Here is a 26,656-nt window from a genome sequence, read left to right as displayed (position 1 = left end):
GACCCCCCACTACTACATATGATGTTGCAGGTTAAACTAGATTTCATAGATAGATTCATAGACTTGTTTGACAGCAACTATCATCAAGTGTTAATGTTTTTTTTGTTGATGTGTATGTTCAGACATTTAACCACTTAAACCCTCAATACTTAGTAAACTTGACCTTTGGCTCTGTACTTGGTCTGCTCTTTTTGCCGAACATTTTACGGACCTCCTTTAGTGGCTTTTGAGGACCCCCCGTTGAAGTTCCCTGTCCTATACCTCAAAGCTGTACTGTAACCCAGTGGTTCTCAAACTTTAACATTTCAAGATCTCCCCTTAACTCTGACAGTGTACAAATGGAACCAAATGGACCCTAACGGGTCCATTTGGTTCCATTTGTACACTGTCAGAGTTACAGACCTGTAAGGGTCCATTTAGAACCCCCTAAAGGTATCCCGAGAGTCCCTGGACCACACTTTTGAGAACCACTGCTGTAACCTACACACCTACAAGTCACAGGCCTAAAGCAGTGGACAGGAGAAGCGCTGAGTCAGTGCATCACAATGATGGATAGATATGGTGTGCAATGGAATTTCACTGTTTGACTTTTGCAGATTTTCTCTTTTCGGTTGGAGAGGTGAATGGTGATTTTTGTCTGTAAATTCAAACTTGTTATTCACCACGTTAGACCTGTTCTTTCAGTGTGACAAGAGAGAGAGAGAAAAGAAGCAGCACAACTTGTTTTATCCTAAAATGCCACAAACACATTATGAGGAAAAGCATAATTGATTGATTGATTGACATTTTTATTAGGCAAAAGAATGTAAAACAACACAGTTACATTTATAATGCTTTTGTCTAAAAGGTCCGGCCAAAAAAGTCCTTGCGGACTTGTTTCCGTTGGGGTCCTTGAGTTAATTTCATAGACATATATAGTTAACCTCACTCCGTGAAATGGAAGAAGCTTGCGACACACATTTTGTTTCACAGCGTACTTGCATCTGAGACTCCGGGCGCAGAATCGATGACAGACGGAGTTTCATTTTTTCAAGCTACTAGGCAGGTGATTGGATGATCCCGCCCCTAGCAGCCGCTGATTGGTTCGTATGCGCAGTGGTTCGGGCAGCTTTACTCTGTGAGCAATCCCAGACCCTCCTTCCTGAAACCAAATGCAAATGAGATTTCCGGAGGGAGGGGGGTTTACCAGGCTAATATATAGTAGCAACCAAACAGTTCAAAAATCAACATGAAAATACAGATAATACAGAAAAAAATACAAAAAAAGCATTTAACAAATATATGTACAAAAAAGGGGGGGGGGGAGCATGGAAAAATATATACAAAAAAAGCATGAGGAAATACAAAATATGTACAAAAAAGAGGAGGGGGGGGGGTCGTCTGTCTACAGGGAAACTGGTACTAGCTCCTCTTTCGGCCTCCAGAAAGATGAGTTTTTAGGGCTGTTTTGAATGAGCCCAGCGAACTGCATTTTTTGAGGGATGGGGTTAGACTATTCCATTCCTCCTTGGTGGCTGTGCTATAGAAGGAGAATTTGCCCATGTTTGTTTTATGGGTGGGTGGTACCAAATTGTTGTTTACGCTCCCTCTAGTTTCGTGGCTGTGGGTGTCACTAACTTTTTCGAGGTATTTATACAGATATGCGGGTATAGGGGGCATTTCGGGCAAATCTGCATTTACAATTTTGAAGACCAGACCCATTTTTTGTTGTTTAACCCTGTCTTCCACCCTGAGCCAGCCTGGCAAAGTGAGTGGGAGAGAGGTGGGTCATGGGCCCCAGTCCGTATGAGACACCTTTTCCAACAGAGTAGATATGCCTATCCCAAAGAACTTAGTGTTGCTATTCCAATATGAAGCTTTTATTAAATACTAGAGGTTTGTAGGGGCACGTACGGTGGCCCTGGCGCAGTCGGTAGGGCTGTCGCCTCACAGCTAGAAGGTCCTGTGTTCGATTCCGGCCGGGGACACTGTGGGCACTGGGGGGGGCGTGTTCTCTCCTCCACGTCATCAGTGCCCATACTCTAGGTGGGGTTGGCGAAAGGTCCTTTCCACGTGTAATTATGCATTAATTTATTTCCTCTTGGCACGCTGTAGCACAACGGTCATTCACCGTTCACCTTCCCTGTGGCTGTAGTGTGACCTCTGTGGCTGTAGTGTGACCTCCAGCCACTAGCAGCTTGCCAACAGCTTGCCTTCTTGGCCAGAGGTCCTGGTAGTTAGAACCTCCTGTTTTTAGTCCAGTCATTAAGAATGATAGATGGTGAGGAGGCTGCTGTGGACCAGACTGCTTCATAATACATGTGATGTAATGGATTGCAGTGATCCGGCTTGAATAATTGATCAGTCTCTTTGTCTGAGCACTTCCACCTCTCTCCATAGACAGTCCATGGTGTGCCGGCTGAGACGTTTCCAGTGTGTTAGCGTTTTGTGTGCGAATGTGACACTTGTGTACTGTACTGTGTTGTACTCTGTGTGTGTGTGTGTGTGTGTGTGTGTGTGTGTGTGTGTGTGTGTGTGTGGGCACCTGCATTTGTACTTTAGGCCATACGTCTAAACTCCCAAATTGATATGTATTTTGGCCGCGGACCCCCATCTGAAAAGGTTTTGTGCCAGGGACCCCCAGAAAAGAAGATTTGTGTTAAAACAAAATCAAAAATTGCAGATGTACAAGCTCGCAGTGTGGCACAAAGTGATGCTCTGTGTGCTTGTATAACTAACATTATTAGTTGGGTTTTGAACAATAATAATGATCTCTGAATGCTTTCCTCAGTGTGCTTACAGAGTATAACAGTATCAGGCTTTTTTACAGGACAATTGACATAAATATTTGTGACAGGGTCGCACAATAAATGTTTAGCCATTGAAAGGTATTGAGCTTGTGACAAAAAAATCATAACTACATTGGATCCATTGGAACTCAGGTTATTGTTTTTCTGAAAATATACAGTTTGGGACGTACAGGTTTTTACAAACCCGACAGCGATTCAGATGTTTATCATCATAAATAAGTATATTATAGACAGATATATGAGACTTTAGAATTAGACAGACAGACAGACAGACAGAGACACAGAGACACAGAGACACAGAGACACACACAGACACACAGATCTAGGAATAGAAAACAGGACTGCATTGCAATGCCGGGCCCGTTGTGTTGCATTCGGGGGAAGCCCTTTATTTCCAAAGAGGGATTCATCTTGTTTTACTGCTTTCCCAACCCCCCCAAAAGTATTTTCTCCAGCAGTAAAACAAGGTGTTGTGTAATGGGTCCCTTTGCGGCCATTTGAATATAATAAATAACTCCAGTCTATCCCATTAAGTCCATGTTTGGTCTTGGATAAAAGTATCTGTAATAAGTAGAGGATGATTTACTTGCCATCAGTGTTATCTGAAATGATTATTCAAAATGAAATGAATGGGCATATTCCCTAGATGTTGAGTAGGGACAGGTGCTGGTAATTTAATATAACGACATACAAATAGTCGTTCAGTGCAAGACGACAGAACGAGACATACAAATGGAAGCATGTTGCGCAGCGAAGATAGGCGATCTACAAGCTCTCAATGTGTCGCAGACGCATTGAGAGCTTGTAGATCAGCTATTTTCGGTCATTATTTTAAGATTAGAGCATTTGAAGTGGTCAAACTAGCGATATGTTCAGATGCATCTTTCATAATATCTTAATAGTCTCAGATGTCTCATATAAAAGCATTCTGTGATTTCTTCAACTCGTTATTACTCAGAATTACATACAATACATATTGTATCAATTGTTTAAGAATCAGCGCTAGTGTGGGGAGGGCTCCTTTCACACTGTTTCACAAATCACACATTAGTCCTTTTTTATTTTTCCTTAAGATGTATTTTTGGGGCTTTTTATGCCTTTATTATTATTGATAGGACAGTAGGCAGACAGGAAATGGGGAGAGAGAGATGAGGAGTGACACGCAGCAAAGGCTGTCGGGATCGGTACTCGAACCCGCGATGCGCTGTCAGGCTACATTGTAGCCTAGGTGCCCGGGCCGCTGCGCCTGGGGCCCGGGCCACACATCAGGACTTGGTCATTCAAACATTTTCAGTCGTGAGATTTAATTTTTGCTTTAATCCATGCATACAATACACATTAGATCCAGTATATATGTCACAGGTAAATTGGCATTCCAGGTAAATTGGAAGGGGAGTGCTTGTTTTTAGGCACGGGGCTGCGAGGCGAGGCTTTGATGCGAAGACGACAACAAGAAAATAGCAACCAGGAAATGCAAGCACCAGCCTCAGTGGCGCACTTTGATAATCATTGGACTCCCCATCCACTACCACTGGGAGTCTGGGTTTGACTCCCGCTTGGGACATTACTTTTTCATACAACCGCGGACTACTTTTTTTCGCCGATAAAGTATAGTTTTGGACCATGACGGAGGCGCGCCGACTCAGCAGACCTTGAGGCCGAGGAGTCGCGCCCGAGCGCCTCCAGGCGCGAGTGCCCGCGACTACCGGCCGATGGTATGCTAGTCGACTAAGCGCCGTCCGAGTTATATACCGATAGGCACAGAATCGTAAATGATGTTGTGGGGACTGCGTTTGCCCCAACTGCCACTCACTGCTCTAACATAGCCCGCCAGCACCGCCCCCTCGCCCCCTTGTGCTTCAACTGCATGGAATAACGCTGTTCGCGGGTGTTTGTGTGTGTGTGTGTGTGTGTCTGTGTGCGCGCATGCGTGTGTGGTGTGGGGCTCATGTCTGGCTTGCATTGCCTTCTAGCGTTGATTCTACAGAATTTCCTGGGGGGCGGTGAAAACAAGCGCTTCTTTTCCAATTTACCTGGAATGCCAATTTACCTGTAACATATACATCCCTACATCTATTCAGACTGTAATGGAGAGAGTAACCCAGTATCTAAGTCAGGGGTCTTCAACGTTTTCAGGCCAAGGACCCCCTAGCTGAGAGAGAGATGAAGCAGGGACCCTTTCTCTCTACACCTATAGCCTCTTTGCCAAAAATAGCCGATCTACAAGCTCTCAACGCCTCGCAGCGCGAGGCGTTGAGAGCTTGTAGATCGGCTATTTTCGGCTAATGTTCCCCTCAGAAAAGGAATTCTAGGGTTTAACACATCGGGTGCCAAACACGGTCTGAACCGTGTTTGCGCAGAGTAGCGGTCCGGTGCCGAACACGGTCCAGACCGTGAAATATGTCTTTTTGTTTTTTTCGTTTTTCTCCACACGGGCGGGGCTAGAGCAGCTCTGGGAGTACCCATTGTGATCTTGAGAAGGATAGGCCAGATAGATCACCGGAAAAACAAAAACATGGCTGCCATCCACTTCCTGTCTATTTCCTTCTTTAAAACACCTATATCTCCGAATCTGTTTCCGGTGGGGAAAACCGGTCATGCGCGATGCGCGATCCCCCCCCATTGTAACTCGCGAGTGAAATGTTATCGTTCCAGGTTGTAGCCAGGGTCATCGCGCAACATGAATGGATGTTTTTTTTTACATGGATTTGCTCCTCGTGGAGTCTAGAGCTTTAAACAGCAAAGCGCAGTCAATGGGGAGAATGCTGGCACCCAACGTAAGTTGTTATGAAAAAATGCTGGCACCCAATGTGTTAAGTGATTAATGTAAAAAAAAACTAAATCCTATCACACAAAGATTTGGCGGACCCCCTATAGTAGCTTTGAGGACCCCCTAGGGGTCCCGGACCCCGTGTTGAAGACCCCATATCTATAGGATCCTCTTATTGAATAGGACACTCTGCTTTTTGAGCTGCTGTGTTTTTCAGCAAAGCACTGTATATATATTCTGTATAACAATTGAATTTTAGAAGGAAATGCAGTGGTGGATCCACTATCCTCACATCAGGCTCCCAGGCCAGCCAACCATCACATCCTGCCTTCACAAGCTGCTGGCTGGGCCAGCCAAGCATGCCATGCCATGCCAGGCAGGGCCAGGCAGCCCAACGCTCACACGGAGGCAGATGCTATGGATGGATGATTCACTGGGCAGCTGGAGAAGATGAAAACAGTCTGTTGACAGGAGAAGAAAAAAAATATTAAAAGCTGTAACTTTCCTCTTCTACCCCGGATTTGAACCCGCGGTTTCCTGCGCAAGTGCTGCATTTTCTTTTTACCATTGAGCTATTTGAGCCGGTCTGCTTGCTCAGGGGATACATTTAATCTTGACCGTCGGGTTCAAAATTTGTGTCAGATCAGGTCTATAGGTGAGACAATGACCTTTGACACGATCTATGTCTCAATAGAAGGGCAGGGAGACTAACTACAACCACCCCAAAGTTATATTGTATTCAAATACTCTACCATACAGATTGGACAAAATTACATTTTATTCATTAAAAAAAAAGTTCTTGCTTGTAGATCGGCTATTTTCAAAAGATTTTTATAAATTTGAAAACTTGTAATGGGACATTCTACATAATGAGTACTTTCTACTTTTGGTACTATAACTACATTTTGATGCCAATACTTTTTAGATTTTTAAGTACATTTTGAATTCCTGACTTTTACTTGTAACAGAGTATTTCTACTTTGCAGTATTGATGCTTTTTTACTTAAGTAAAACATTGTGTGTGTGTGTGTGTGTGTGTGTGTGTGTGTGTGTGTGTGTGTGCTCTCTTGCATCTGCATGCCTCTTTCTCTCAAGCAGACATCTTTGTATATGATATTTGTTTCCATAAAGTATCGCCACTGTATGAATGGAACTTATGGAAGAATTGATATTTCATTATTATTATTATTATGGCGGTACAATTCAGGTGCTTTCATATGAATGGAGGAACTGTTTATTATTAGACTTCTGAGTCATATTACTCCTCCGAGTGCCTGCGATGTTTTTTTTAGAAAGGAGCATATATCACCCTGAAATTACTGGAAGTTCCAACGCGAGGGGAGAGAATATCAATCAGGCTGCTTTGGCCAGAGTGCCGGCACTTTGCCGTCAAGGACAATATATGGCAATCAATTCTATTATGAAGTTCTGGCTGTGAACCAACAACTGCATGCATTAACCCTTTAAGACCGGGAACGCATCTGTGTGTCATTTTTAGATTTCTTTGGACCGCGCTATGAGCTTGTAGATCTGCTATTTTTTGAAAAATCGTGAAAATGTGTGCAAATCTTTTAATATATATATATATTTAAAGCGAACATTTTTAACTCAAATCTTTGCTTCTGGGGGTCCCTGGAACAACATATTTTGAGATGGGGGGGGGGGGGGGGGGGTCGGCGGCCAAATAAGTCATCATTTTGGGGGTCCTTGACATTAAAAAAAGTGTGATAACAACAGATGTTTAAAAACAGACATTTGTAGAATCCCCCAGAAGCAAAGATTTGAGTTACAAATGTTTGCTGTAAATATATATATATTTAAAGATTTGCTCAAAGAAATAGCAGATCTAAAAGCTCATAGCGCTATGAGCTTGTATATCTGCCATTTTTGAATAGCCAAAGTATAAGATAATGGTGAAAGTGGTTAAAATCTAAAATGACAGATGCTTTCCTGGTCTTAACTCATTCACTGCCACAATTATTGCTGGCCGCGTTTGCCCACTGCCAGAGATTTTTCATTGAAAAAAAAAAGTACTCAGGAGCCGAGATACATAATTTTTAAGTTTTAAGTTAACAAGGAAGTGGATGGGAGTCTAGATCTTTAAACAATCATATCTCCTTGGTCTTTGGGTCAAATTTGAAAATAAAACTTAAAAAAAAAAAAAATACGTTTTTTACGTCAGTGGCAGTGAATGAGTTGGGTTAAACTAAGCAAACTTTTTTTTTTTCTTGTCTTCAATGATGAATACTTCATGGACAACTCTGATTAAATCAGTAGGGCGGTCTAGTGGTTAAAAATGTTCCATTGAGTGACACAAAGAATGCAGGTTCAAAATATCCTCCAACAATGACACTGGCCTCTAAATCAGAGTTGCCATGTCTGCATATTATAAGTGACTTTGGGCTTTTTTTTCTTGTAAAGTTGCTTGTAAATTGTTAGTAGCTGCCGGTTCTGTTTTTTTTGGGCTTGTTTGTAAAATGTTGCTTATTTGGCTTGTTTCCTAAACTAGAGGTTCTCAAACATTTTCATGTGAAGGACCCCCAAATTAATATGCATTTGTACACAGACACCCCCCCCCCATCTAAAAAATTATTGCGCCATGCAGGGACCAGATTTGTGTTGTTAAAATGTTTGTTAAAATGTAGATTTTCTTGGGATGCGAGCTTGTAGATCGGTTATATTCAAATAGTCAATGCATATACTGTATACAGTAGCTTTAAAGTGCTCATGTGGCCTATTTATAGTCGCTTCTTTTGGGCTTGTTTTTATAGACCTGGTTGCTTATTTCTCTCGCAAAATCTGGCAACACTGGCCTCTACATGCATGCACACACAGTCTGAATATAAAAGTGTTTCACAAATGAGACAAAATGACTCACTCTGTGATTAAGGTTCAGATCAATCAAGGCTTTGGCCAAGTGTGCCGACGCTGCACTAAAGCCTAATTATATAGTCTGTTGCATAACGGTCGTATCGACGTGTATATAAATGAAGGCGTGAGTCAGAAGACCGACCATGATCTAGACTAGCTCTGGTCCATGGCGTTAGAAGGAGTTCTCCTTAAAGGGCAAGACCACTTTGGTAGAGGTTTGGGTTGTGTAGTTACCTTGCCATGATGTACTCCAAAGGTGGGCAAGAAATAAAAAATAATTGCTCCATTGATTAGAAATTGATAATTCAAAATATGCTCCTCATTGACTTACATTGTACGGTAAAACTGCTCTCAAAGTCACTCTTTTAGCACAAAAACGAACGCAAACAAAGTTGATTCAGACAATATAGAACATCACCATACCCAGTACTGTTTTTTTTTTAAATAAAAATGTCAACTTCCTGTTGATTTTGCCATTTTTAATAAGTAGAAAACCCGGACTGGATCGGCGGATCCGGATCCAGATCTTCAAATAGTAAAATCAACAGGAAGTTCAAATTTTTATTAAAAAAACAAACAGTACTGGGTTTGGTGATGCTCTATATTGTCTGAATCAGCTATGTTTGGGTTCATTTATGTGCTAAAAGAGTGACTTTGAGAGCTGTTTTACCGTACAATGTAAGTCAATGAGGAGCATATTTTGAATTATCAATTTCTAATCAATGGAGCAATTATTTTTTATTTCTTGCCCACCTTTGGAGTTACATCATGGCAAGGTAACTACACAACCCAAACCTCTACCAAAGTGGTCTTACCCTTTAAGGCTATGGGACTTTTCGAGCCTTTGCGCACGCACCACAGGCTTCACAGCCTTTCGTCTGTTGTAAAAAAAAATACGCTTTTGCTATTCACCAAAACAAAGACGGTTTTATAGTGGGAATGTCCTGATGAAGGCCTGAACAGGCCGAAACGTTGACGAGCAATAAATTCTGGAGCTTTTTGCAACTGCCAGTGTGCAGACTTTATTCTTTTTCGTTATACTTTCTTTGTCTAAGCACCTGGACTAACGGATATGCGTGCACTATCTTCTTCATAACACTCTGAGCCCCCCACCTAACGTCTAAAATGGCCAAATGCAATATCTGACCAGTTTTTATAGAGTTTGTTAATTTCCAATTTCCAATATGTTTACTTCTTCTACATCTCAGAGGCAAATATTGTACTTTTACTCCACTACAATTATTTGAAAACTTTAGTTACTAGTTACTTTGTAGATTTTGATTATTATTACAAGACATACATTACCCATACATACATTACCCACTTAAAATAGCTGATCTACAAGCTCACAATGCGTCACATCACGATGCATTGTGAGCTTGTAGATCTGCTATTTTCAAATGATTTTTTTAAACATTTTATACATTTGAAAATGTGTGAAATAGGACATTCTGCATAATGAGTGCTTTCTACTTTTGGTACTTTAAGTACATTTTGATACCAATACTTTTGTACTTTTACTCAAGTAATTTTTTTATTCTGGACTTTTGACATTAGTAGTATTGATACTTTTATTTAAGTAAGAAATGTGAGTACTTTTTCCACCACTGGGCAGTTGGAACCACAGCAGGACAGTGTGACATGGTTGTTGTCGTTACTTAAGCCCCGAGAGTGATCGCCATGGTTTGTTTTGCCGCCAGACTATCGCCGCATCTCGTCGTCCAGGATCTGAAACCGATACGTTAGCTCTTGTCTGTCCATGCGTTATTATTAAATGTTGACCAGGCCTCGGTTCAAAAGCTTGTCCAGTCCTCCTGTTATCTCAATCACAGCGTGGCGTGTCTCTATTGTTCTCCCTCCTCCTCACCTTGTCTCTCCTTGTAACCATCCCCCCCCCTCTCCTTTTCTATGCCCTGTATCTGTCACTTTTACTGCTGTGCTGTCTCTGGCGCCTGAATTTCCCCCGCGGGAGCAATAGAGGTATCTTATCTAGAGAGGAGTCTGTTGTTAACCCTGTTAATGAATGAACTGATGGTCAAATGAAATGTGATGAAACACAAGGGATGAACATAAAGTTATAGGTGCAGCCCTGGGTTGTTGTTGATTCAACTGCTTTTCTACGCTTTAAAGTTTTTTTTATAGGTGTTTCTATAGGCTTTGTGTTGCAAAGAGTATTAAAATAGAGTTACAAGGTTGCAGGTTGCAGGTACTGAGGTTGAGTATTTTGTCCACCATCACTACCCTTTGTGAGTGCAGACGCACGCAGAGTGGAGCTCTCTTCTTTTGGTATGTTTATTTGACAGGGACAATACAAAAAACAGAACAAAAAAAAGCAGATCTACAAGCTCATAGCATGGCACTCGGTGCTGCGCTATGAGCTTGTATACCTCCTATTTTTGAAGAGTCAAAGAGTCTTAAAATGACAAGGATGCCTTCCCGGATTTGAATGGGTAAAATATTTTGAGATCTGTTTATTTTTATTTTATTACAGTTGTTATAGGGCATTCCACAAGTGTATCCGTTTGACTGAAAAAGATGAGGATGTGGCACTTAGTGGCTCTCATCTCTGACAGCTGTGCCCCCCCTCCCCTCTTCTTCTACCAAGTGCTCCCTCTACGCTCATTCAAAATAATGCTTACTGCGTCTATATTCTCCACCCACCACGACCCCCTAGGTCGTTAGAACAAATATGGCAGGCTCTTTATGCAGAGCCTGGGGAATGTCCCCCCCGGCTGTTAAAAACATGGCATCATCACAGCAGTGCAGGGGATTCCTGAATGGGACCCACGTCGACCATAGTTTCTGAGCAAAAGCCATAGCCCCCCTTATCCCATACTTATCCCATTAAGACCGGGAACGCGTCTGTGTCATTTTAGATTTATTTGGCTATTCAAAAATAGCAGATCTACAAGCTCATAGCGCGGCTATAAGCTTGAATCTGCTATTTTGGAAAAATCTTAATTATTTTTGCAAATCTTTGTATATGTATATTTTTTTAAAGCGAATATTTGTAACCCAAATCTTTGCTTCTGGGGTGGGGGTCCCTGGAACAAAATATTTTGAGATGGGGGGGGGGGGGGGTCCGCGGGCCAAATACATACAGTATCTAAAAAATGGTTTCTAAATCCTAACAGTATTTTGCTATATCAGTGGTGCTCCAACTTGTCCATGTCAAGGACCCCCAAAATTAAATGTGTTTGGCCGTGGACCCCCATCTCAAAAATATGTTGTTCCAGGGACCCCCCAGAAGCACAGATCGGAGTAAAACAAAATCGCTTTAAAACATAAAGAAAACATCACATGGATGCACCTGGGACGTATCATCAGTGTTGTAGCCATGGGGTCATCGGGTGTTTCGGGGTCTCACAACAACATACACCCTCGTCCAGGTGACCCAGCCGGGGTTGATCAAGCCCCGACTTACGTCCCAGTAGCTACCCCACGGTCAGTCCTATAGAGCACCGAAGTCCTGACGTGACTCGTTCATCCCCAGGTTTGCGGAAGTAATTTCTCTATGGAGAATAACATTGGGTCATCTTAGAATCGTCTCATATAAGAATTGTGGTCCAAAAATAAACACTGCGTGTCGGCGTTATTGTCAGGGAGGGGGTTCTGTATCGTTTATGATAGTCAGTCACTTATATTTGATACAGTCTGTTTCTGGCGAAAATGTAACTAATTCGGCGGAAGTAACATTAGCGTTTTCTCACCGTCAGTTGATGCTTCATATCCATAAGAGTCAAACCGCCGTGGTCATTTGTTTATTTTTGGAACACAGTTCTTATTTGACGCGATATTAAATACGTCTATGGGATTCAGAACGGGGGTGGAAAACTGCGAACCAGGTAGACAAACAAAGGATGTGTAAATGACGTCAGACTTCGGCGGTCTATAGGGAAAGACCGGAACCCTCAGTCCGCTTCTCCGGAACTACTTTTACTCTTAAAAAAAAGTACTCTTACTTTCCACAGTGGTGGAAAGTAACTAAGTACATTTACATAAGTACTGTACTTAAGTACAATTTTGAGGTATTTGTACTTTACTTGAGTACTTCCAATTTCCAATACTTTTCCTTCTACTCCACTACATCTCAGAGGCAAATATTGTACTTTTACTCCACTACTATTTGAAAACTTTAGTTACTAGTTACTTTTCAGATATAAATGATGATATTATGAAACATACATTAACCACTTTAACCCTATTTTATACATAGGCTATTTGAAAATAGCCGATCTACAATGTGAGCTTGTAGATCTGCTATTTTCAACATTTTTTGTACTTTTACTTTTGGTACTTTAAGTACATTTTGATGCCAATACTTTTGTACTTTTACTCAAGTAAATTTTTAATTCTGGACTTTTACCTGTAACAGAGTATTTCTATATTGTAGTATTGGTAATTTTACTTAAGTAAAGAATTTGAGTACTTTTTCCACCACTGCTCTGCCGGGACTCAGAGCAGAAAATCCACCAAGTGCCGCGCTATGCGCTTGTAGATCTGCTATTTTTGAATAGCCAAAGAAATCCTAAAATGACACAGATGCGTTCCGGGTCTTAATGGGTTAAACACACTGATGTGGTTGAGACCAGATTGGGCGAGGGAAGGAAGGAGGTTTGAAGCACCGTGTATTAATTATAATGGTCCTTGTTATGTTGTATTCCCCGGCATCTACATTGCTTTGGGGAAATTAATGTATTGTGTACAGATTTGCCAAGTCTGCTAATTATATCCTGCGATCTTGCCAAAAAACTAGCTGTGATTATACAGTATACACTGAGTTGAGGTCAGAAATAAGTCAATGTTATGCATGGGCCTGTCGCAATTATTACATAATCAATCGCCTAATCGCAATTATTTGAGATAATCGTCATAATCGTTTCCATTTTGAAACATGTTCATATTATTTTCAATCATTTTCAAACATAGTGGAATTAGCCTATGAAACACACTATTATTAACACAACGTTTTATTGTTGTTTTTTTGTTTTTTTCACGTCGCCATAGACCTTGTTAAAATCCTTAAGATTGAGCTTTGCACTGTGTGTAAACATCGCCCAGATCTCCCTGCGTCTACCAGAAAAAAACACGTGTCAAACGGAGCTCCATGGTTGTAGTTAGAGCGGTTTACGTTAAACAGTGATATGCGAGGAGAAAAAACTACAAGGAGAACATTGAGTTTCAGTTTCGTCATTAGAACGAGGGCTGACGGGATCGGCAAAACCGGATCCCAAATAATTCTGTTTCCGGTTGTCAAACCGGAACCGGAAATGGATCAACAAATTCCGAAAGTGCACCTGGGGTGAAATCAACGCGGACCGGCGGTTCGCGTAGATCGCGATTGGCACGCTTCGGCTTTAAATAGGTTTGCGTAGATCTACGCGATTGGCATTCAATGTGTTAAAGGGATAGTTCACCCCCAAAATGACTTTTTTTTCTATGGATCAGTCACCCCATGGAGACTTGAATCCATGGATATTTCTTTAGTTTTTGTCACATTACTAAGACAATAATTTGATGACCGGCAGAGGTTCCGGTAGGAGACACAAAGAGTCTCCTTTGTGTCTCCTATCGGAACCGCTGCCTGGTCTGCTGGTCTGCTGGTCATCAAATTATTGTCTTAGGAATGCGACAAAAAAAAAAAAAATATCCATGGATTCAAGTCTCCATGGGGTGAGTTATCCATAGATTATTATTTTTTTTGGTTCACGTTTTTTTTTAAGTGTATATATAGTTATTAAATGTGTAATTTCTTTGTATATTTATTTATGTTATTTGTCATAATCTGCTCTGTGCAACTTCAGAGCCAACAAAAGCCAAACAGAAATGTAATTTTTATTCATAATTATGTTCCAGTCTTCAACGACAAAAACGCAATTAAATCGTTAATCATAATTATTTGTGTGACAATTAGTGGTCATGTAAAATGTCATAGTGGTGAAAGCCCTGGTTATGTAACACTACAGATATTCAGCGGTGAAGCACATGTTGCTATAATGTTCTTGTAGCAGATCAAAGGGAATCGGTTCTTTTTTTTTTGTCAGTTTATTGTACAATTATAATTGAACAAATAGAGGTACACATTATAGTAATCTCACAAACCAATTATAACTAATTATTATATATCGATGTACACAGCGCAACACACAGACACAATCCCCCACCCCTACAATACTCAATTAGACAGGCAGTGCAAAATAAGGACATAGGCCTACATACTGTAAGGCTGTTTTTCTGGTTTTACATTTAGTCAAGTACTGTACTAATTACAATTTTGAGTATGCCAATACTTTTACTTTACTGGAGTATTTCCAATTTTCAATACTTTTACTTTTACTCTGAGGCAAATATTGTACTTTTACTCCACTACAATTATCTGAAAACGTTAGTTACTAGTTACTTTGCAGATATAAATTATTATAGAATAAAACATACATTAACCACTTTTGGCCAATTTTATACGTAGGTTATTTGAAAATAGCTGATCTAGATCTAGCTTGTAGATCGGCTATTTTCAAACATTTTAGTGCTTTTACTTTTGGTACTTTAAGTATATTTTAATGCCAATACTTTTGTACTTTTAATCAAGTAACATTTTGAACACAGGCCTTGTACTTGTAACAGAGTATTTCTACATTGCGGTATTGATACTTTTACTTTCACTTTTACTTAACATTTGAGTACTTTTCCCACCATTGCAATAAACCAATAGGACATTAATCGCCTGGCCTCTAGTCATTAAAGGGCTGCTAAGTTTTATAATGTAATGTAAATCTAAGTTTCTCCAATTTAAGGTGTTCAACATATTGAATGTGGGAGGTTGGGCCTGTTTCCAGGTCAATAAAATGAGTCTATACGTGCCAAGATGCTCACAAATCCCGCCATAGTAGTCTTGTTGGATTTAATAGAATTGCGAATCACTAAGAATCTGTATCTATAAATATATTTTAGCCTTGTAATATCTACTTCCTGGTATCACCTCACTACCAGCTGATGTTAAAACTACTGGTGGAAAAAGTACTCAAATGTTTTACTTAAGTAAAAGTATTAATTCAACATTGTAAAAAATACTCTGTTACAAGTAAAAGTCTGTTATTCAAAATTTACCTGAGTGAAAGTACACAGTTTTGGCATGAAAATATACTTAGTACCAAAAGTAAAAGTACTCTTTATGCAGAATGTCCCAGTTCACACGTTTTCAAATGTATAAAATCCTTTGAAAATAGCAGATCTACAAGCTCACATTGCAACAACCACCGATCTTGTGAAAAATGAAAACGGGGCCGCCAAATATTCTAAACTTTCTGCGTTTCTGCCAATAATAATCATATTCTTTGATACACACATCCAAGTTTTTGCCGGGTCAAACAAGGGAATCACGTGACGTTGATCCCCTTCACCTATTGGCTCATAGGACATGACGTATGTGTAGGCAGAAGAATATGTATATATAACCTACTATATATTCACAAAGGTTTGAGTGCTGTCGGCTATAATGTGATGAGAAAAGAAGATCACAGTGTCTGTTTGGCTTTGACTCTTGATCCCGGGCCTCTGTCGGTATTAACAGCCCTTTCCTTAACCACCATCTCACTAATTGGCTCGATGGATATAACGCTGGAATCCTGCATTTACATGGATATGCTTTGAAGACATGGACACGTGCGGCCCCTGGGTCTACTCTCACATCCGCTCACATCATGGTCTGTCTTAGCAGCAGCACCATCAGCAACAATAGCTGAAACAAAACCCCATCAAACAGACCAAGCACGAAGGAATGTTGAGCAATTCGTTATCAATTGTTATCAATTCGTTATCAATCAGTGTTGATTTTGTCGACTAAAACTATGACGAAAAATGTTCGTCGACTACCTTTTTCCACTGACAAAAACTAAATAAAAACTAAATAAAAACGAATCTATGATGACTAAAACTAGACAAAATACATTGACAATTTCGTCAACAAATAAAAACTGGACTAAAATGTTAGTGAGGGGGTAGTGGAGAAGAGATCCAGTAGAACTGAAAGACAAGTCATTTTATGCTTGGTTGCGCTCGGGTGTTGCGCTCTGAAAATAGCAGATCTACTAGCTCACAACGTGAGCTAGTAGATTTATTTTCAGCATGCAACCTAGTGTAAAATCAGCCATTATGATGCCATCAAGGCACCGCCAAAATACATTTTATTCGACTAAATCAACTGTAGATTTAGTCGACTAAAATCTTATGATATTTAGTCAACTAAAACTAGACTAAAACTAAAATATTTCAGATGACTAAAATATGACAAAAACTAAATGGAATTTGATTCAAAAGTCTATGACTAAAACTAGATCAAAATGTGCTGTCAAAATCAACACTATTATCAATCTCTCCTAATGGTACCAACATCAATACAGCATGGATGGAATTGTGGAAAAAATCGTATACCCAACGATAACAAAATATTCTAAGTTTTGGGTCTGAGAGTCTAAATCTCATCAAACGGTGGTATGGGCCATGCTATGAAAACCACCGTCCTGAGGCAAGGTCATTCCAATGTCCAGAGGGTCCCTGGTGGCCAAAGGTGCGCCCGGTCGCCTTTTTGTTCAGTCTAGAATTGAAAGGACCAGAAGTGCCCTTTTCCCCCGAGGATCTTCATAGGCTACTGTATATGCTCATGGGGGGTTAACCCATTCAATCCGGGAACGCATCTGTGTCATTTAAAAAAAAGATAATTGGCTATTCAAAAATAGCAGATGTACAAGCTCATAGCGTGGCACCGATCTGCCAGATCTGCTATTGTTTTTATATTGTTTTAGATATATATATTTTTAAGCGAACATTTGTAACCGTCAAATGTCTCAACAAATGTCTTAATTTTTCTGGAAAACTATTTGTTGCCATAGCAGTGGTGCTCAAACCTTTTCTTGTTATGGACCACCAAAATTATATGTTTTTGGCCACCGATCCCCATCAAAATATCTTGTTCCAGGGACCCCCCAGAAGCAAATATTTCAGTTAAAATGTTTTAAAAAAAATACATGTATTCAAAGATTTGGACAAATGTTCAAGATTTTTCAAAAATAGTAGATCTACAAGCTCGTAGCGTGAGCTTGTAGATCTGCTCTTTTTAAATAGCCAAAGTATAAAAATAATGGTTATAGCTAAAATCTAAAATGACACAGATGCGGCTTGAATAGGTTAAAAGGTCTGCTATGTAGGAACGGACTAGATACAGCGAGCCGCGCTTTAAAAGTAATCAATAAAATCTTGGAATCAATTCTAAAACTAATGGGTAACTAATTGAGAGAGAGAGAGGCTAAAATTGGTGTAATGCTCTCTGCTCTTCTGCTCTTAGTTAAGAGCCTGAACTAATTGGAGATTGATGGTAGATGGGTCTTTCTTTGTTTATGGCCAGTAGTGTATTGAGTTGCAGTATATACTGTAGTCTGGATGGAGGAGATAAAAGTGTGGATGACATTGTATAGATCAGCGGGAGAGTTATAAGATACATTATCTCACTTAAAGATCACTGTCTAACATCACTGGCCATATTAGTCAACAAGATCATGTTTTCTTTAGCCATCCAACATTGTAAATCTCTAGTTAGAGGTTATTTACAGTAATCCAGATATACACTATGTTGTTTGCTTGTTCACAGATGCAATGCATGTTATTTTGATAGATCATAGCACGCGCCTGATCCGCTCCAGACTACTACTCCCAGGTTACTGTTAAATTAAATTCCTAAACTATAGTTGTGATTTTATGGTTAGTGGAGGATGTGTCATCCTGGTCCAGACTGAAAATGGTGCATTTATACAGCGCTTTTATCCAAAGCGCTTTACATAGATTGTGCATTACATTCACCCATTCACACACCGATTCTGGAGGAAACCATGCAAGGCACCCACCTGCTCATCGGGAGCAAATTAGGAGTTCAGCGTCTTGCTAACTCTGGGGGAGCCCGGGCTCGAACTGGGAACCTCACGTTCCCCATCCGGCCGCTCTACCGACCGCTCTACCCCTGAGCCACTGCTGCCCTCATGTCTATGATGAGGGCTGTGTGTGCTTTATCATGTCAGCCTATTATACCTCTGTCCCCTGGGGCAGTTAGGACCCTTGTCAGAAGGCTTTGTGTGAGAGAGAGGGCCATTCATTGCCTATACCTCATCACTCTTCTCTGTCTGTCTGTCTGTCTGTCTCTATCTGGGAACCCATTCGTTAAAAAAAAAGGACAGACGTTTTCCACCCGTTAGCAGAATCTGTCTTGAGAGGTGTGTGTGTGTCTCTCTCTCTCTGCCCGTGGCACTCACGTGTATGCACACATGTCTGCTAAAGTGCGTGTGTCTCTGGTGTGAGTCAGTCTGACCGCTAGCATCAACAACAAACGCCGGGCATTTTCATTTTCGTAGGGAATAAACACATCCCATCCCATCTTGTTTAGTTTGTCAATTGCATAAGCCGTGAGTGGTGCAGTTATGACAAGCAATATGGTCTGAGACTGTGTCGTTAGCTGTGTGTGTGTGTAGTAAGTAAGGAGCTGTGCATGTTTGTCTGCTCTAGTCCTACAGGCCTGGTGCTTTACTGTTTAGCTTTCCCCCCCAAGGCAAGAGTGTTTATCTCTCTGGTTGTTGAGGCTTTTGGTCTTTGGATGGAACCCAAACCCTGGTCCTGTTGTCCAACTGGCCATGATGCTGGCCTGGCTTGCTGGCTGGCTGGCCTGGCTGGCTGGCTGGCCTGGCCTGGCTGGCTGGCTGGCTGGCTGTCTGGCTATCGCTCTGAGCAGAGAATAGGATTTTGTGAGAGAAATAAGCAACCATGTCTCTGAAAACAAGCCCAAAAGAAGCGACTATAAGGCCACACGAGCACTCTAAACCTATATTGGCTATTTGACAATTTGAAGATTTTTAAAATATTTTCTTTTACATTTTAACAACACAAATCTGGTACAGGCCAGGGCTCACTGGCACAAAATATTTTCATATGGGGGTTAGGGAGGGACAAATACATATTAATTTGGGGGTCCATGATGACCACTGGTTTAAACAACATTAGGAAGCAAGCCCAAAATAAGCAACTACACTGTAGAAACAAGCCCCAAAAAACGCAGCCAATATTTACAAGCAATTTAACAGCAAAAGAAGCCCAAAGTCGCTTATTATAGCGGACATGGCAACACTGGGCTTATATCCAGTGGCTTTCAGTATTTGTGTGTGTGTGTGCTTGGATGTGTGCTGAGTTTGTGGGTATATATGTACTGTGTGTATCTGTGTGTGATTACATACTTTTATCTGGGTACTTTGTGTGTGTCTTGAGTATACGAGATGAGGGCTTTTAACAGTTATTTGCCGTTACTGCGTGTGTGTTTATTTTTATGCAGCTATAATGAGGCTAAAGCGCGGTTTGAAGAATTGTGGGAAAGCTGTGATGTTTAACAGACCATGCACAGCAGTCTGGCTTTTTCTCCTCCTTGAAAAAACAACAACAAAACAGGGCTTATCGTTTCATTTCCCCAGTGTCTTCATGCACAGCCCAACATTAGAGTCTCACACACACACACACACGCACGCACACGCACACGCGCAGGCACACACACACACGCGCAGGCACAGACAGACAGACAGACAGACAGACAGACAGACAGACAGACAGACAGACAGACAGACAGACACGTACACAGTGAAACAGTAGCTGAGAAAAATTAAGACATGGCTAAACACCATTTGCTTGGATACAGGCCAGTGTTCCCAAGTCTGCTTATTAAAAGCGACACATTTGGGCTTGTTTTTCTGTAAAGTCCGCTTGTAAATATTGGAAGCTGCGGGTTGCTGTTTTTTGGGCTTGTTTGTAAAGTGTAGTTGATTATCTGGGCTTGTTTCCTAAATGTTGTTTAAACCAGTGGTTCTCAAACATTTTGATTAAGGACCCCTACATTAATATGTACTTGTCCACTGACGCCCATCTGAAAATATATTGTGCCAAATAGCAGATCTACAAGCGCACAATCGCGACGCGGTGTGCGCTTGTAGATCTGCTATTTTCAAATAGCGGATATATATATATGGGCTAAAGTGCTCATTATGGCCAAGTTGCTTATTTTGGGCTTGTTTTCATAGACCTGTTTGCTTATTTCTCTCGCAGAATCTGGCAACGCTAATATAGGCTATTAACTCTTTGACTGCCAGAGTATTTTCATAAAGTACTCCCCCATTGCCAGCAATTTTCGAGTTTTTTTTATTTTTATATTTAGAACATTTTCATGAAAATAATTGATCACTGTTTTATAAAGACGCAGCACAAATCCGCCACTAGAGAGCAGCACATGACAGCCTGATCAGCTCCTGGGGTCACTGTTATCCTTCTTGAGCGATTAGACAGGGAAAAACATGAAAACGGAAGTGACGTCGTCCCAGATTGTTTTGATCGCCAAAATTACGATGTGATACACGACGGCGATGACTGATCGTCACCCAGACCATAGATTATAGAAGAGAATCTGTCCGTTTGTCTGTCATACCGTGTGAAAAAACGTTTGTTTACCTATTCTTGACGAAAATGACTGGGGGAAAATAATCAAAAACCGGAAACGGAACCCAGGACATGAAACCGGATGCAGATATGGGTGAAGTAAGTGGAACTCGAGAATAACATTGGATTTTAAGCAGCATAGCGCGATCAGAGATTAAACAATGAACGCAAATCCAACGCGTCAAACGCGTTAATGGCGTGGGTGGATTAAGTAGTAATTGACGCGTTTTCGAGTCAATGGCGTTTATAGAGTTAACAGTCAAAGTGTTATAGCTTGGCTGGCTCTATTTCCAGCCCTAAAAAGTCACAATCAATTATTCTACTGTCATTTTGGTACCGCTGTGTAATAATGTTCACAGTTCAATCGCAGTAATCAATCAAGTCATGATAGTGGTGAAAAGTAACTATGTACTTAAGTCAAATTTTGAGGTACTTTTACTTGACTTGAGTATTTGAGTATTACATTTACAAATTACTTTTCAGATTTAGATCATTATTACAAAAACATACGGAACCACTAAACTATTTCATAATTCGCCTATGGGTCTCAAAATGAAGATCTGCTATTTGAATTTGAATTACAGGCCTTTTACTTTTTAATAGAGTATTTCTATTTTGAGGCATCGTTACTCTTACTTAAAAAAAGGTGAGTAGCCTACTTCTTCCGCCCCTGGGCAATGATTATACAGTATATTGCGTACTCTTTCAAAGAGAGGGAGGGTAGTCGTTAAGGGCCTATTAATTAGTTGCTGACGTGTCGCTATAGTTCCTGGTTTTCCCGGGTAGGTGCAGGAAAACCTTGCTTGACCGCTAAATCAATCAATTAGTGCTTTATATCCCCCCTGCCTCAGAGTCACAGAGGGGTGAAGGGATGAGAATATAGAGCACCGAGGTCTTACGTCACTGCCTCTAGAGGGCGCTATCACCCTGGATCACAGCGTTATTTCTTGTATTGGATTACCCATAGGGGAAATCTTAGATGGTGTCATATAAGAACTGTGTTCCTGAAATAAACAAACCACCCCGGCGGTTTTACTCTATATGGATATGAAGCATCAACTGACGGTGGAAAAGTACACATTTTTCCAAAGAGCTGATTTGCGCAGCTCGCAGATCTGCTACTTTTGGCGCTTTTGTGCGACACTTTAGTATGATCAAGTAGGGCAGTGGTTTTCAACCTTTTTTTTAATGCCAAGGACCCCTAAATTGATATACATTTGGTAGGGGACCCCCATCTGAAAATGTTTTGTGACAGGGAGTCAGGGACCCCCCAGAAGCAAAGATTTGAGTTAAATATATTTGCTTTAAAAATATATATATATTCAAAGATATGCACAGATTTTCAAGATTTTTTTTAACTAGCAGATCTACAAGCACTCGGTGCCGCGCTATGAGCTTGTAAATCTGCTAGTTTTTTGAACAGCCGAAGCTAAGTGGTTAAAATGATTGTGACGCTATATGTTAACTAATTTCGCTGGTACCCCCCCCCCCCCCCAGGACCACTGGTTGAAAACCACTGAAGTAGGGCGTTAATTTTACGAAAAAAAAACCCACACAAAGTTACAATTTGGAGATAAGAGGTTTCTGCCACGACACCAACGATAAAATAGAAAAATTAATCGAGAGAATAATCGCTAAGAAGATCATCAATAAAGTTTCAGCCCTACAAGCCATGAGAGACACACTTAATAGATATCAATTTACAATTTACAATTAAGCCATTTATCAGACACTCTTAAGGTCCTTACACACCGGCGAATGTGCGAATATACGCAAAATTCGGACTCGTTCCGAATAATTAAAAGACGCTTTTTCGCTTCGCTTTTCCACTTTTTCGCGCCATGTACGCTTGCATTGACTTTATAAGGTTTTAAAAAAAAGCGTATTATTCGCACGAAAAAATCGCCCCGGTGTGTAAGGACCTTTAATCCAGAGCGACTCACAGTAAGCAAGGACAACACGAGATAATACATCAAATGTATAGGAATAGTAATCTAATAATAAAGTAATACATACTGTAAGTAAACCAATAATCTAATAATAACTACCGGTAATACATACGTAAACCAAGAACCTATCATCAGCCTGTACATTGAAACTATACACACTATAGGATGCCAGGTGAACAAATGAACCTGGCATCTGTCTACATAACATGCTATCATCCAGTGTTGATTTTGACAGCACATTTTCATAGTCTTTTGAATAAAATTCCATTTAGTTTTAGTCATATTTTAGTAATCTGAAATGTTTTAGTCTAGTTTGACTAAATATCATAAGATCATAGTCGACAAAATCTACAGTTGATTTAGTCGACTAAAATGTATTTTGGCGGTGCCTTGGTGGCGTCGTAATGGCTGATTTTACACCTGGTTGCATTGTGAAAATAGCCGATCTACAAGCTCACGACGCGTTGTGAACTTGTAGATCAGCTATTTTCAGAGCGTAACATAACACCCGAGCGCAACCAACCATAAAATGACTTGTCTTTTAGTTCTACTGGATTTCTTCTCCACGAGTCCCTCACTAACATTTTAGTCTAGTTTTTATTTGTTGACGAAATTGTCAATATATTTAGTCTTAGTTTTAGTCATTGTAGCTTAGTTTTTATTTAGTTTTTATTTAGTTTTCGTCAGTGAAAAAAGGTAGTCGACGAACATTTTTCGTCATAGTTTTAGTTTTAGTTAACACTGATGCTATCTAAGTTACATTTTAGCCTTTGCATAAGCCAGCAAGGTCGTCAAGGCTAGGGCAAGGATATGATATGATATGAGGAGAGCTGTGTCTACGTATTTCTGAGTCTTGCGGCCTGCAGGCTGTCATCATCCTATTATAGGTGATTTATGGTCTACACAGGCAAGACCCTGCTGCTGGCCTATAATGGCATGACACACACTCCCAACAAAAAGTCACACACACACACACACATCATGTCACCATGGCAATTGGCATGTCAGAGAGTGCATGGCTGATTGACAGCTGCCACAGCTGGAGTGCATGCATACATACAAACAACAACCTGGTGGGTAATGCTGAAGTGGCCACCTGCTGGGGCAAACGTGTGATTGCGCTTCCTCTTTCTCCTCGCTTTCTCCTCTGAAAGTCTCTCTCTTTAATCCATTACGACCGGGAAAGCATCTGTGTCATTTTAAATGGTAAAATGGTGCATTTTTATAGCGCTTTTATCCAAAGCGCTTTACATATATTGTGCATTACATCCACCCATTCACACATATTCATACACCGATGGCGGAGGCTACCATGCAAGGCACCAACCTGCTTAATTAGGGGTTCAGCGTCTTCCTCAAGGTCACTTCGACACTAGTCTCGCGTAGCCAGACAACTATTCCACAATCTCTGAATGCTACAGTATATAGAGTCTGGAACTACAACTCCAATCCGAGAGAGGAAGCTGGCACTTCCGTTCACGAAAATATATTTTAAAATATCTTTACATTTTATTATTTTATTTCCATTTCTGCTAAGCAGCAAGCTAAATATTCTTAGATGATTTGTATTGTATGTATTAGGATAAATTTGCGCGACTGTAAAGACGAAACGGAAGTGGGGAGGAGGCTTCACATCCGGTTTATATTCTAATCATGATCAGAGCTTCCAAGTCCCAGACTGTATGACCGGAAACATTTGAAAATTGTGGGAGGCAACAGTCTGGCCACGCGAGACTACTTCGACACTAACTCTGGGGGAGCCCCCCAGCCCAGGATGGAACTGGGAACCTTGCGGTTTCTAGTTAACTCTACCCGGCTACTCTACCCCTGAGCCATTGCCGCCCCAATGGCTCAGGGGTAAGATTTCTTTGGCCAGTACAAGCTCATAGCGCGCCACAGAGTGCCGCGCTATGAGCTTGAAGATCTGCTATTTTTTTTAAATCATGAACATTTGTGCAAATATTTGTATATACATTTTTAACACCAATATTTGCGTCTGGGGGCTGTATCAGTGGTGCTCCAACTTTTTCATGTCAAGGAAAAATTATATGTATTTGGCCCCATCTCAAAATATTTTGTTCCAGGGACCACCAGAAGCAAGTAAAAAATGTTTGCTTTAAAAAATATATACATATTCAAAGATTTGCACAAATCTTCTCGATTTTTCAAAAATAGCAGATCTACAAGGTCATATGAGCTTGTAGATCTGTTATTTTTGAATAGCCAAAGACATTTTAAAATGACACAGATGTGTTCCCGGTCTTAATGGATTAAATCTCTCTCTAACTCTCTCTCCTCTCTCCCCCTGTGTGACTACATGGCACAATGAATGGCTCATAATCAGCCATCCATACATCCATAATTGATGAAGATGACAGCGATAGATGGCCTGAAATGGATATGATTAAGGGAATTCATAACAGGCTCTCCTTTACGTATCACGTCCTGCTGGCCAGCCTGACACTGTGTAGAATGTGTTCTGTTTCAACATCATCATATTTCCATGTGTTATTACAGTATGGCAATAAGCCACCCGAAGGCCTTGGTTTACCATGGATTTTAGAACAGCCTAAGAGGGATGTTGTGCGTTGCAATGCGTTGTGAGCTTGTAGATCTGCTATTTCTCTGTAAATGTGTGTAGAGTGAAATAAGAACGTACCAAACACGCTCTTTCAGGTCCGTTTTATAGTATAGAGAGGGTTTAAGTGGTACTGAATTTGCAGCTCAACAAAATCAAATTTATCCTACTGTATGACGGAGGACAATTTCACGATATATTAAAATCTCTGCGGTGCGATTATTGTGAGCATTTTTTTTATCACGATAGGTCTGCTATTCTCTGCGTGAGAGATTATGCTGCGTTCACACTGGCAGATACAAAGACACAAAGCTACACAGCGTTGCAGCTTTGTATCTTTGTAGCTGAAGTTGAAACCAGCTCAAGCTGCTTTTGTAGCATCTACAAATATTGTTAGCTCCAATTGGAACCTCTCCCTCCGCTATATAGCTCCGAGATGAGGTTCCACACAGCTCGGTGCCTGTTGGGCGGGAAATTTTCGAATATTTCCCACTATGCATGATTCTTACCCTTTTCCGCACATCGTATCCAAAAAGTAAAGGTCGTCCCCCCCTGCTCTCAGATGTTTTAACTTCTAGCGGAAAAGAAGATCTAAGCGACAGATTGAAACAAAATCGCTTTTTTAGTCATGTTTTCCCAATGCAATCCTACAGGAGCAGTACTGCACATGCGGTAGGGTTGACTGGCCACAGGCTGATTAATATCCCCTTTTTTCCCCCCACAATTATTCATAAAAAATCCCCCAAAATCATCAAAAAATCCTTTAGACTAAACTACACGACACGTAGTGAGCTTGTAGATCGGCTATGTTCACTACTGCTATTTTCTGTTAGGTTAGGGTTGGGCATATAACCACACCCACCTGGGGGAAACACCAAAGAAAGAGGGAGTCCCGTATCTTTGTATCTTCATGTCGCTGCTGACTTGAAAAAGAACGGTAGCCTATGTATCTCTGTATCTGCCATGCGGTGTGACTGTGAACGCAGCAATACCGTTGCGTGACGAATCATGAATCGGGGCATTATAGCCCTGCCTATAAAAAAGAGATCTGGGCCAAGAGAGTTTCATTTTATGGCCCATTGAAACGACTGTGTGGCTCCTAGCTGCCTGGGCTGGCAGGCTGCCAACGGAGATCACACACATGTGACTGATGGCGGGTAGCCTGGAGGCAGCCTGAACGCGCCGT

At 40.9% G+C, this 26,656-nt stretch overlaps 1 protein-coding gene across 1 annotated transcript in view; it reads left to right on the top strand.

Moving 5' to 3' along the window:
- gpr158a (G protein-coupled receptor 158a) overlaps nucleotides 1–26,656 on the top strand; it is a gene marked incomplete at both ends in the record, with an annotated part of 115,836 nt that overhangs the window by 25,258 nt on the left and 63,922 nt on the right. The gene's annotated exons all lie outside the window — the stretch shown is intronic.

This window comes from Gymnoscopelus braueri, assembly GCF_963280865.1.
Source record: "Gymnoscopelus braueri genome assembly, chromosome: 21".
NCBI classification, from domain to species: domain Eukaryota; kingdom Metazoa; phylum Chordata; class Actinopteri; order Myctophiformes; family Myctophidae; genus Gymnoscopelus; species Gymnoscopelus braueri.
The sequence above is the reverse complement of the archived record's forward strand: the minus strand, read 5'-3'. Positions and strand labels throughout refer to the sequence as shown.